Genomic DNA, 8384 nt, shown 5'->3' on the forward strand with positions numbered 1-8384 from the left:
TTTTGCTATTTCTCTGCCGTTTTGACCAACTTCCAGACCGAATTTTTGAGTTCCGTCTTTTGCATTGTGTTCCTTACGAGTACGCGGTCATTTTGAGCTATAGAAAACCTCAGAATGTTACTCGCAACGCCCAGGAAAAAGGGTGAAAGGTGAAAGTTAGGTCTCGGAGTGTACAACTTGTTCAAGCGACCTAACCACCCTGTTCACCGATGAAATTTCACGTGTCGACTATTGTTTCCCGTAGTCAAAAGCATGAGGAACACGCTCAAACAAAAAAAAGGCAACTTTTTTCGTGGGAAATGCCTTAAAATGGCGATTACTTGTTAGTGTGCGCGGGCCGGCCCCGCCTGCCTGCGGGACGGGAAAGGCTGTCGGTCGTGGTGGCCGCGTTCTGCGTATGACACGCGCATTTTGTCAAAGGAGCGCCAAAATTTGCACAGGAGTTCTTAAAGAGATAAGAAACAAATTTTGTCCGAATCCTTTTGGAAAATTTTGAACCGTTCAAACTGTACTGTTCAGTTCGTACAACCTGAACAGAATGGGATAAATAGCGGTGGCTCTGACCCTTATTAAGCCAATACGTGGCGCGCACAGCTTTGCAATTCCATTCGGTGATGCTAGACACAAAGCAAATGTTATCTAGGTAATTTGAACACCCTTGAACACTTTTTTGAACATGTTTGTACATTTTGTAGTGAGTTAAACCGCCGTAAACATGTTTTTTTTTATCTGTACACTTCTGACACCTCAACCCCAGGTGGCCTTGAACGGACAGTGGCGTAGCGTGGACAACCCTGTTCCGAACGCTGAATGGAACACTAAGTTGAACAAAATGTAGTATTTTCAAAGACACGTGTCAGACACGTCTTTCCCGTATGAAACGAACCTGCTGATGACAAATCTGAAGTCAGGAACGAGGTTTCTCTACATTAAGTTGTTTTTTTATAGTGTTCCAACACGTACAATGTACAAACGTGTTCAAAAAAGTGTTTAAGGGTGTTCAAATTACCTAGATAACATTTGCTGTACATTTGCATGTACAAACATGTTCAAAAAAGTGTTCAAGGGTGTTCAAATTACCTAGATAACATTTGCTTTGTGTCTAGCATCACCGAATGGAATTGCAAAGTTGCTGCGCGCCACGTATTGGCTTAATAAGGGTCAGAGCCACCGCTATTTATCCCATTCTGTTCAGGTTGTACGAACTGAACAGTACAGTTTGAACGGTTCAAAATTTTCCAAAAGGATTCGGACAAAATTTGTTTCTTATCTCTTTAAGAACTCCTGTGCAAATTTTGGCGCTCCTTTGACAAAATGCGCGTGTCATACGCAGAACGCGGCCACCACGACCGACAGCCTTTCCCGTCCCGCAGGCAGGCGGGGCCGGCCCGCGCACACTAACAAGTAATCGCCATTTTAAGGCATTTCCCACGAAAAAAGTTGCCTTTTTTTTTGTTTGAGCGTGTTCCTCATGCTTTTGACTACGGGAAACAATAGTCGACACGTGAAATTTCATCGGTGAACAGGGTGGTTAGGTCGCTTGAACAAGTTGTACACTCCGAGACCTAACTTTCACCTTTCACCCTTTTTCCTGGGCGTTGCGAGTAACATTCTGAGGTTTTCTATAGCTCAAAATGACCGCGTACTCGTAAGGAACACAATGCAAAAGACGGAACTCAAAAATTCGGTCTGGAAGTTGGTCAAAACGGCAGAGAAATAGCAAAACGCGGCGAAAACGCGGACACTGTGTGGCGGGTTGCCTACCCGGACCTCCCGTAAGGCGCAATGGTAATTTTGATGGCTTATAAAATCTTCCCTAAGGGAAATTTTCGATGCCTCTTCGGGTCAAATCCTTTATTTAGTCCATAAGTACCCCCCTGCCAAGTGGCATTGCTTGACACAAAAATGCAGTATCCAAAAGTGTAGACCGCCCACTACTTGCTGCAATCGGACTGCGCGGGCGCGGCCCGCCCCAAATGCTTGACTTGCCCGTGCTAAGCTGAGCCGGGCGCGCCGGCACGTTAGTTGTCTCTCTTCTGACCGCCGCGCCGCGCGGCGGCCGGCCGACCGGCGTACTACAATACGGTACGGCTCTTCCTTCAGCGCACGCGTAACTCTCTGCTCACACCATGGTCACGTCGGAGCCCATCCCGCACAAGCTGAGTCTGGGCTTCCCACCTACCTACCTGCACGGCGGCCCCGACCAGGGTGTAAATCCCCCAACCTGTCGAGATTCTGGACCCACGAGCAGACGTCTCGTGCCGCCACCTTCTCCCCCTCCACCGTGCTGGTACGGTTAAAGTCCCTTACTCAGGTGATGTCGACTTCAACCGGTTAGAGTGTGCTTTAACCAAGGTGCCCGGTTAGAGTCCTTCCGGGGCCATTTGAGGGAGACATTAACGGGGTAAAGCGGTTCAAGTGGACTTTATCGAGGGGCCGGCGGTTAAATCGGAATCGAGGGAACAAGCTAGGCCCCACTCTTCCGCCAAACCAAGTTGCCAGCTCCGCTTCGCTCCACCGGTAACTCGGTTCGGCAGGAAGCGGGCCTAGCTTGGCCTGCCGGCGGCGTTTGGGAATAAAGCTTCCATTGGAAAACGGGCCTTCGGCCCGTTTGAGTGACAGCTCGCTTTGAACCATCTTTTTGCCAGGTGCCTTTGCTGTCTACTTCGTAATCAAAACTGAACAAACGAAGCATTCTTTTCATACGCTGAACATCTTTGGCTGTGTGTGCCGCAGTGTGTAGAATACATGCAGGTTATGCCAAATCCCTTCCAAGTTTTTGATGTTAGCTTATGGATCCAATAACACAATATAAGACTAGCCTGTAATATGTTCAGCAGTAAAATTACAATATATCTTTTACAGTGAAGCTGCCAACTTCGTTTAGCAGGAGGGTGGGCCTGCTAGCTATTATTTTTATTGCAGTAAAATGCAACGATGACCACTTAAGTATGCAATAGTTATTTTATTTGAAAGTGATATTTTTAGCCCGCCCTTCTGCTTTTAAAAGAGCATTAAAGCGGGCTTATGCAACCGTTCTCGTGTCCGTCTGTCCTTCGTGCGTGTAAGAAGAAGGAGATGAGCTAGAGGTCTGAAAATTTCAGGGTATCTTAAGGTTCACTCCCTGGAAACGAAATGCGTACGGCAAATCCTGTCAACCACCCCTAAGGGGGTAAGAGGGGGTAACAAAGAAATACGGGTTGGTCCAAAAAGTTGGAAAACAATATTTATTTTATGGTCTCTTAGGGGTACCTCGTGAAAGTAGAGCTCTTCGGGCGAAAATTGTGTCCGTTTGACTCTATCTTGCACCGTTTGGGCGCTAGAGTGTTTTTTTCGACGAAAATACGTTGGAAATGACCACGTTGCACATAAAGGCGTACGCAAGGAGGTGTTCAATCGTCAAATGTAACAGAAAGTACGCCCCCCCCCCCAAAAAAAAACACACAATAAAACAACACATTCTGATTCGAGAACTACCTTTGGATTTGCCGTATCTTTCACTGTATCGGCCCTTGAGGTGGATATATTTAAAACAATGGCAAAAACTCAAGTTTTAAGACTGTTCGACAAACAAGACAATCTAAAACCTACCAAACATGGATCATTTTTCAGAAAACCGTGGTTTTGGGGTCGATAAAAGTGTGATGAGCATAATTTTTTTTCGTTGCTGTGTAGTTTGAACCCTTTAGGAAATTGTCCCGAGTGAATTAAGTTTCTTGCTCCAATACTTTAGGAGCTACAGGGAATCCCCATGACCGCAAATTTTGATCCATGTTTGGAGGGGGGTACCCTAACATGGATCACCGAGCTAGAGCATCCCCCTTCACAAATGTGATAAACAACAGTATTAGGGGAAGGCAACTTTTTTTTTGTTTTATCACAAAACAACCCCTTCCTCTTTTTAGGCGTTGTGATCCATGTTTGGACGCTGACTTAAACATGGATCAAAACTTCGGCATGTTTGGATACGTTGTTTAGGCTCGTCTGTCGACGAAATTAATAGTTTCTTATAACAACAGGTTCCTCTGACTATTCTGCTCACGAAATTGTAACTCGCTCTCTCTCATTTGCATCTTCGGGCGGATATAAGGCCTGGAAAAGTAGCATTTCATTTAACTAGAAACTCCGGCTTTTTCTATATATCCTGACTAACCACGTGATATTGACACTCTGATTCGTTTTAGAAATGTTCCTTGAAACCTGTTCTATAAATTGAAGGCATACGTTACTCAAATTGTTGTATTTTTTCGCTCCGTCACAGGATACTAAGGGCGGTAGGAGTGGAGAGGGTCCTAATATGTGCGACGGGTTGCCTACCTGATCTTCACGTAAGGCGCAATGGAAGATGTCAATGCTTGCAAAAATATTCCTGTTGGGATTTTGTGGTGCTTTTTTGCATCAATTCCTTTAGTTTGGTCATATTTTGCCGTGTGCAAAGTGACGTAACGCACGTACGATTTCTAATGATTGATATTGAGGCACAAACTAAAGAAATTATTTGAGGAGGGTTCAAATTCTATGCTTTTACCCCTACCCGCGATTTAAAAATACTCACGGTAAAGGTTCAAAATCTTCATAGTCGTAAAGGGTGTACCTTAAAACGTCTTCTCATCGAGCACCAAGTGATTCCACTGGTTAGTTTCCTTACAAACATGAAATAAGTAGAACCATGTATGTCGCCTTGTCTTTTGGCGCGCTATGACGAGGTCTGTTGTGTAGACTGTTTTTCGGCGCGCACCAGTGGGCAGGAGAGCGAGCAGACAATAAATTGCCACATACAAATTTTGTTGCATATATAGTCCTCTACCTGAGGAACTTTCAAATTTTCAAATCGGTCGACCCAATCAGAAGTTAGAACCCGCCAAACAGAAATGATCCATGTTAGGTACTTGATCCATGTTAGGTAGGTTTACCTACGCTGGTTCATTTTTTTTATTCTTAAGACAAGCAGAAGGGTGGGGCGTAGTCACGGTGTTGCCCCATTACAGTCTTTTGTCATATCCAAGGAGCAAATCTATGGGACCCCAGGCCCCCTCCGGAATCCCTAGTTTACTCAAATATGCAAAGTGTATTACGGGTCACATTATTTGATTATGTTCTTCAGTAAATCGCGTGACTGAAATGGTTGGGTCGCAGGTCCGACCATCGCCGATGGCAGGCCAAGCACGCCTCGCCCCTGCCGAACGGAGTTGCGAGCCTGCTTGTTTTATCGTTTTCACAGGAACTATATAATTGCATCTGTCCTGTTTAACGCATCAAATTTGTAGCAGGGTTGTTACAGACCGCGAGAGTCAAAAGTCACTAATAAGAAAATGGGTCAGGGAAAAGTCTCGAAAATTGAGAGAGGAGTCAGTATAAAATTTATCCGGTTGGCTGCCTCCTTGAAAATGAATGAGTGAAAATGCGCAAAACTGACGGTCGAGCTGCGGCAGCGGCACTTGCCGGGCCCTGCCGGCGCAGCCAGTCGCCGCTTTTGTGCTTACCCTTATTTTCAATGATATTTTCCCTCTCGTTGTTCGGAAATACTGCCTACTTTCTTGGCTAAAAAGTCAGAAAAAATCGGGATTTTGGTCAGAAAAAATTAGTAAAATTGAAAATCCTGACCCTGTAACAACTCTGAACAACCCTGTGAAGGCATATGCCTTGTTCCATTCCCTATAAAATGTCGTAAATTTACAACGAAAGTAATTTTTAACAGTTAGTTGGAAAAGGTATAGTCACAATAATTCGTGTCAAATTTTACAACTCATTCGTAATTGTTTCACATATACTTTGTTGGCAGACTGTGATAAACCATTTGTAACAGTAAAAGGGAAAGATTTGTAAATGTACAAATCATTTCTTAATTTTGGAAACATTTGTAAATTTACGAAATGATTTTTCGTTTCACAAGATCCGCAAGCCGTTAAGATGCATCTTGTTTAGTGCCCTTTTAAATAAAAATGGTGTGATTCCCGATTGTTAGACAATTTATTATGTAACATAATTTCATCTTCATGCTGGTTATTTTATTCATAACGAATAAATAGTTATACCATACCTACAAACTAGGTAGATGTACGCCAGACCACGTCTCGCGTAACAGGCTTCGCGATATCTCACGAAACACTGTTGCGCTGCGACGCGCCTGGCATACATCTACCTAGGCCTGCGGCGCTGACACCCGAGTCGGGAAGCGCAAAAATGTGCACAATGATACGGGCCTCCGGCCCGTCAACTTCCCCTTACTGCGACTTAGCATGCAGGGTTGAACGTTTTTTCGCTTATTTTCGTCAAAAACTCCCTGTGGCGCCTAAATGGTTAAAGATAGAGCCAAACAGACGAAATTTTCGCCCAAAGGGCTCTACTTTCTTGAGTTACCCCTTAGGAAACTGTAAAACAAATTTTTTTACAAAACATTATTTGTGGGACCTGTGGTTTTTGATTTTTTTAAAATCCAATTTTTGAGCTAGAATGCTCTTCTTCGACCTTGATCTGTCTTTTTGTGATACAAAACGACCCTGAAAATCCCAGGTCGCTAGCTCAATTCGTTCTTGAGTTATCGTGATGACAGACAGACACACACACAGACAGACACACAGACGCGAAACTTTTTGATCATCACTGGAGTAATAGGCTTCGCTATCGCTCAGCCAATGATTCGTAACACCACAATTACGAATGTTTTGTTATATTGTGCCACAAGTGACTTAAGAAATAATTTTCCCAGAGTTAGTTTGTAAATTTACGGCAAATGGTTTTACAGTGTTGTAAGATTAGAGTGTTAAGTCAGTCACTGCATTCTTTTGGAAAGAAACACTTCACTAACTTGTCCCCTGTGTTTCATGTTCCTTAGAGATTCAAAGATTCCGCAGACCTGCTGCCAGACAACCAGAAGTTAATGCAAGCTCAGCAAATGTAAGTACTGATAAATTTTACTTCACAGCTCACAGCAAACGTATTACCGCAAGTTCTCGGGGTCATCCTGGAAGCACACTCAAAATGTCGAGGAACAATTTTGTGTCAGAATATGGAAGAGGTTAATACGTTAGCAGCCGTAGACAAAACTTGTTTCCAAATTCAGTCATGTAGTGTAAATTAGCCCGCAAATTGTCTGAATTGAGGAACAAGTTTTGTCTGAGGCTGGATTAGTACAAAACTATTACATTTTTAGACACAAAATTGTTCCTCCTCATTTAGAGTGCACTGCTCGGTAGGAATTTTTCAGATAAAACAAGGTTCTTGGATAATATATCAAACGGATTAAAACCACTTTAAATTGTAGGGTGTAGGGTAGAGGTGTCGGATGGTAGACTGGCCCGGCGTTTGAGAGAGGCGGAGTGAGTCTGCCGGCAACGCACCCGAGAGGGACAGCAGCGCCGATGGGCGCCCATTCGGCCGGGCCAGTCGACCATACGACTCCACTATTAAATGAGACAAAAAATTCACCCCTTTAACGACTTGAATTCATCTTAGGCTTAGTGTGTGCAGAAACGTCCCGTTGTGTAACCCATTTAGCGCGGTTTTCTAACCATTTTTTCCCATCGTGCCGTACACAGAATTTTGAACCTGCCTCCCTTGGACTCCAAGGCTATAGCGGAAGGTGTTGCGTCACCCGATTCCAAAGTCCCGGTAGCAACGCAGACTTTCTCTCTACCGCTAATTCAGACGTCGACACAGACTTCGCCAGGTGCCGAAGTCGCACAGTCGTCGACGCAGACGACACCAGAGCCGGCGGAAGACAAGAAGGACATCAAGCAGTGCTTCCCGCGGTTCTGGTGCCTGGACTGTGAGGACGAGGCTGGAGACGACTGCCTTGAGACTCATCACCTTTGCAACCTGCGGCTTCTGTGGGCGAAGCGCCTGGAGCAGGCCCAGAGCCATTTGGACACTCTGTCGCAGGTGAGCACACACCTGCTGCCAAGCTTCAAGCACTGGAAACACTGCAGTGTTATCATGATAAACCAGTCGTTCAACCCTTCATCACTTGCAAGTGTATATTTTAATATACACAATTGTGAACAAATTAAACGCTGCTATGAATATTTTGTACACAATTGTGTATTTAAAAATACGCAAAACTAGCAGGCGCACAGAATAGGGTATTCCAATGGAGCGCGGAGCGGAAGCAAGAAGAACAAAAACGGAACGCGGAAAGGCGCCCGCGCCGTCCCCCTCTCCTCTACTAGACGGAGTGGTGGAGCGCCCTAGAGAGACTCATAGGGAGAGAGCCGTCAACTCGAGGTCCTGGGCGCTGCGCTGTGATTGGGTCGGCGCTGCTAGGCGCTGCGCTCGCTGGTTGGCCGGGCGGACGTGCCGAATGCACCCCGACGGTCGTTCGGACGACGTTCGGCAGCGCCGCCGGGCGCACTCCGGTGCAGCGCTGCCGCGCATCTGTGTCGCCT

At 45.4% G+C, this 8384-nt stretch overlaps 1 protein-coding gene across 1 annotated transcript in view; it reads left to right on the top strand.

The window, feature by feature from the left end:
• Nucleotides 1-8384, top strand: part of LOC113213943 (uncharacterized) — a 41533-nt gene that overhangs the window by 1117 nt on the left and 32032 nt on the right. The window lies entirely within an intron of this gene.

This window comes from Frankliniella occidentalis, unplaced genomic scaffold (genome assembly GCF_000697945.3).
Source record: "Frankliniella occidentalis isolate FOCC.00 unplaced genomic scaffold, Focc_3.1 Scaffold413, whole genome shotgun sequence".
NCBI classification, from domain to species: Eukaryota; Metazoa; Arthropoda; class Insecta; order Thysanoptera; family Thripidae; genus Frankliniella; species Frankliniella occidentalis.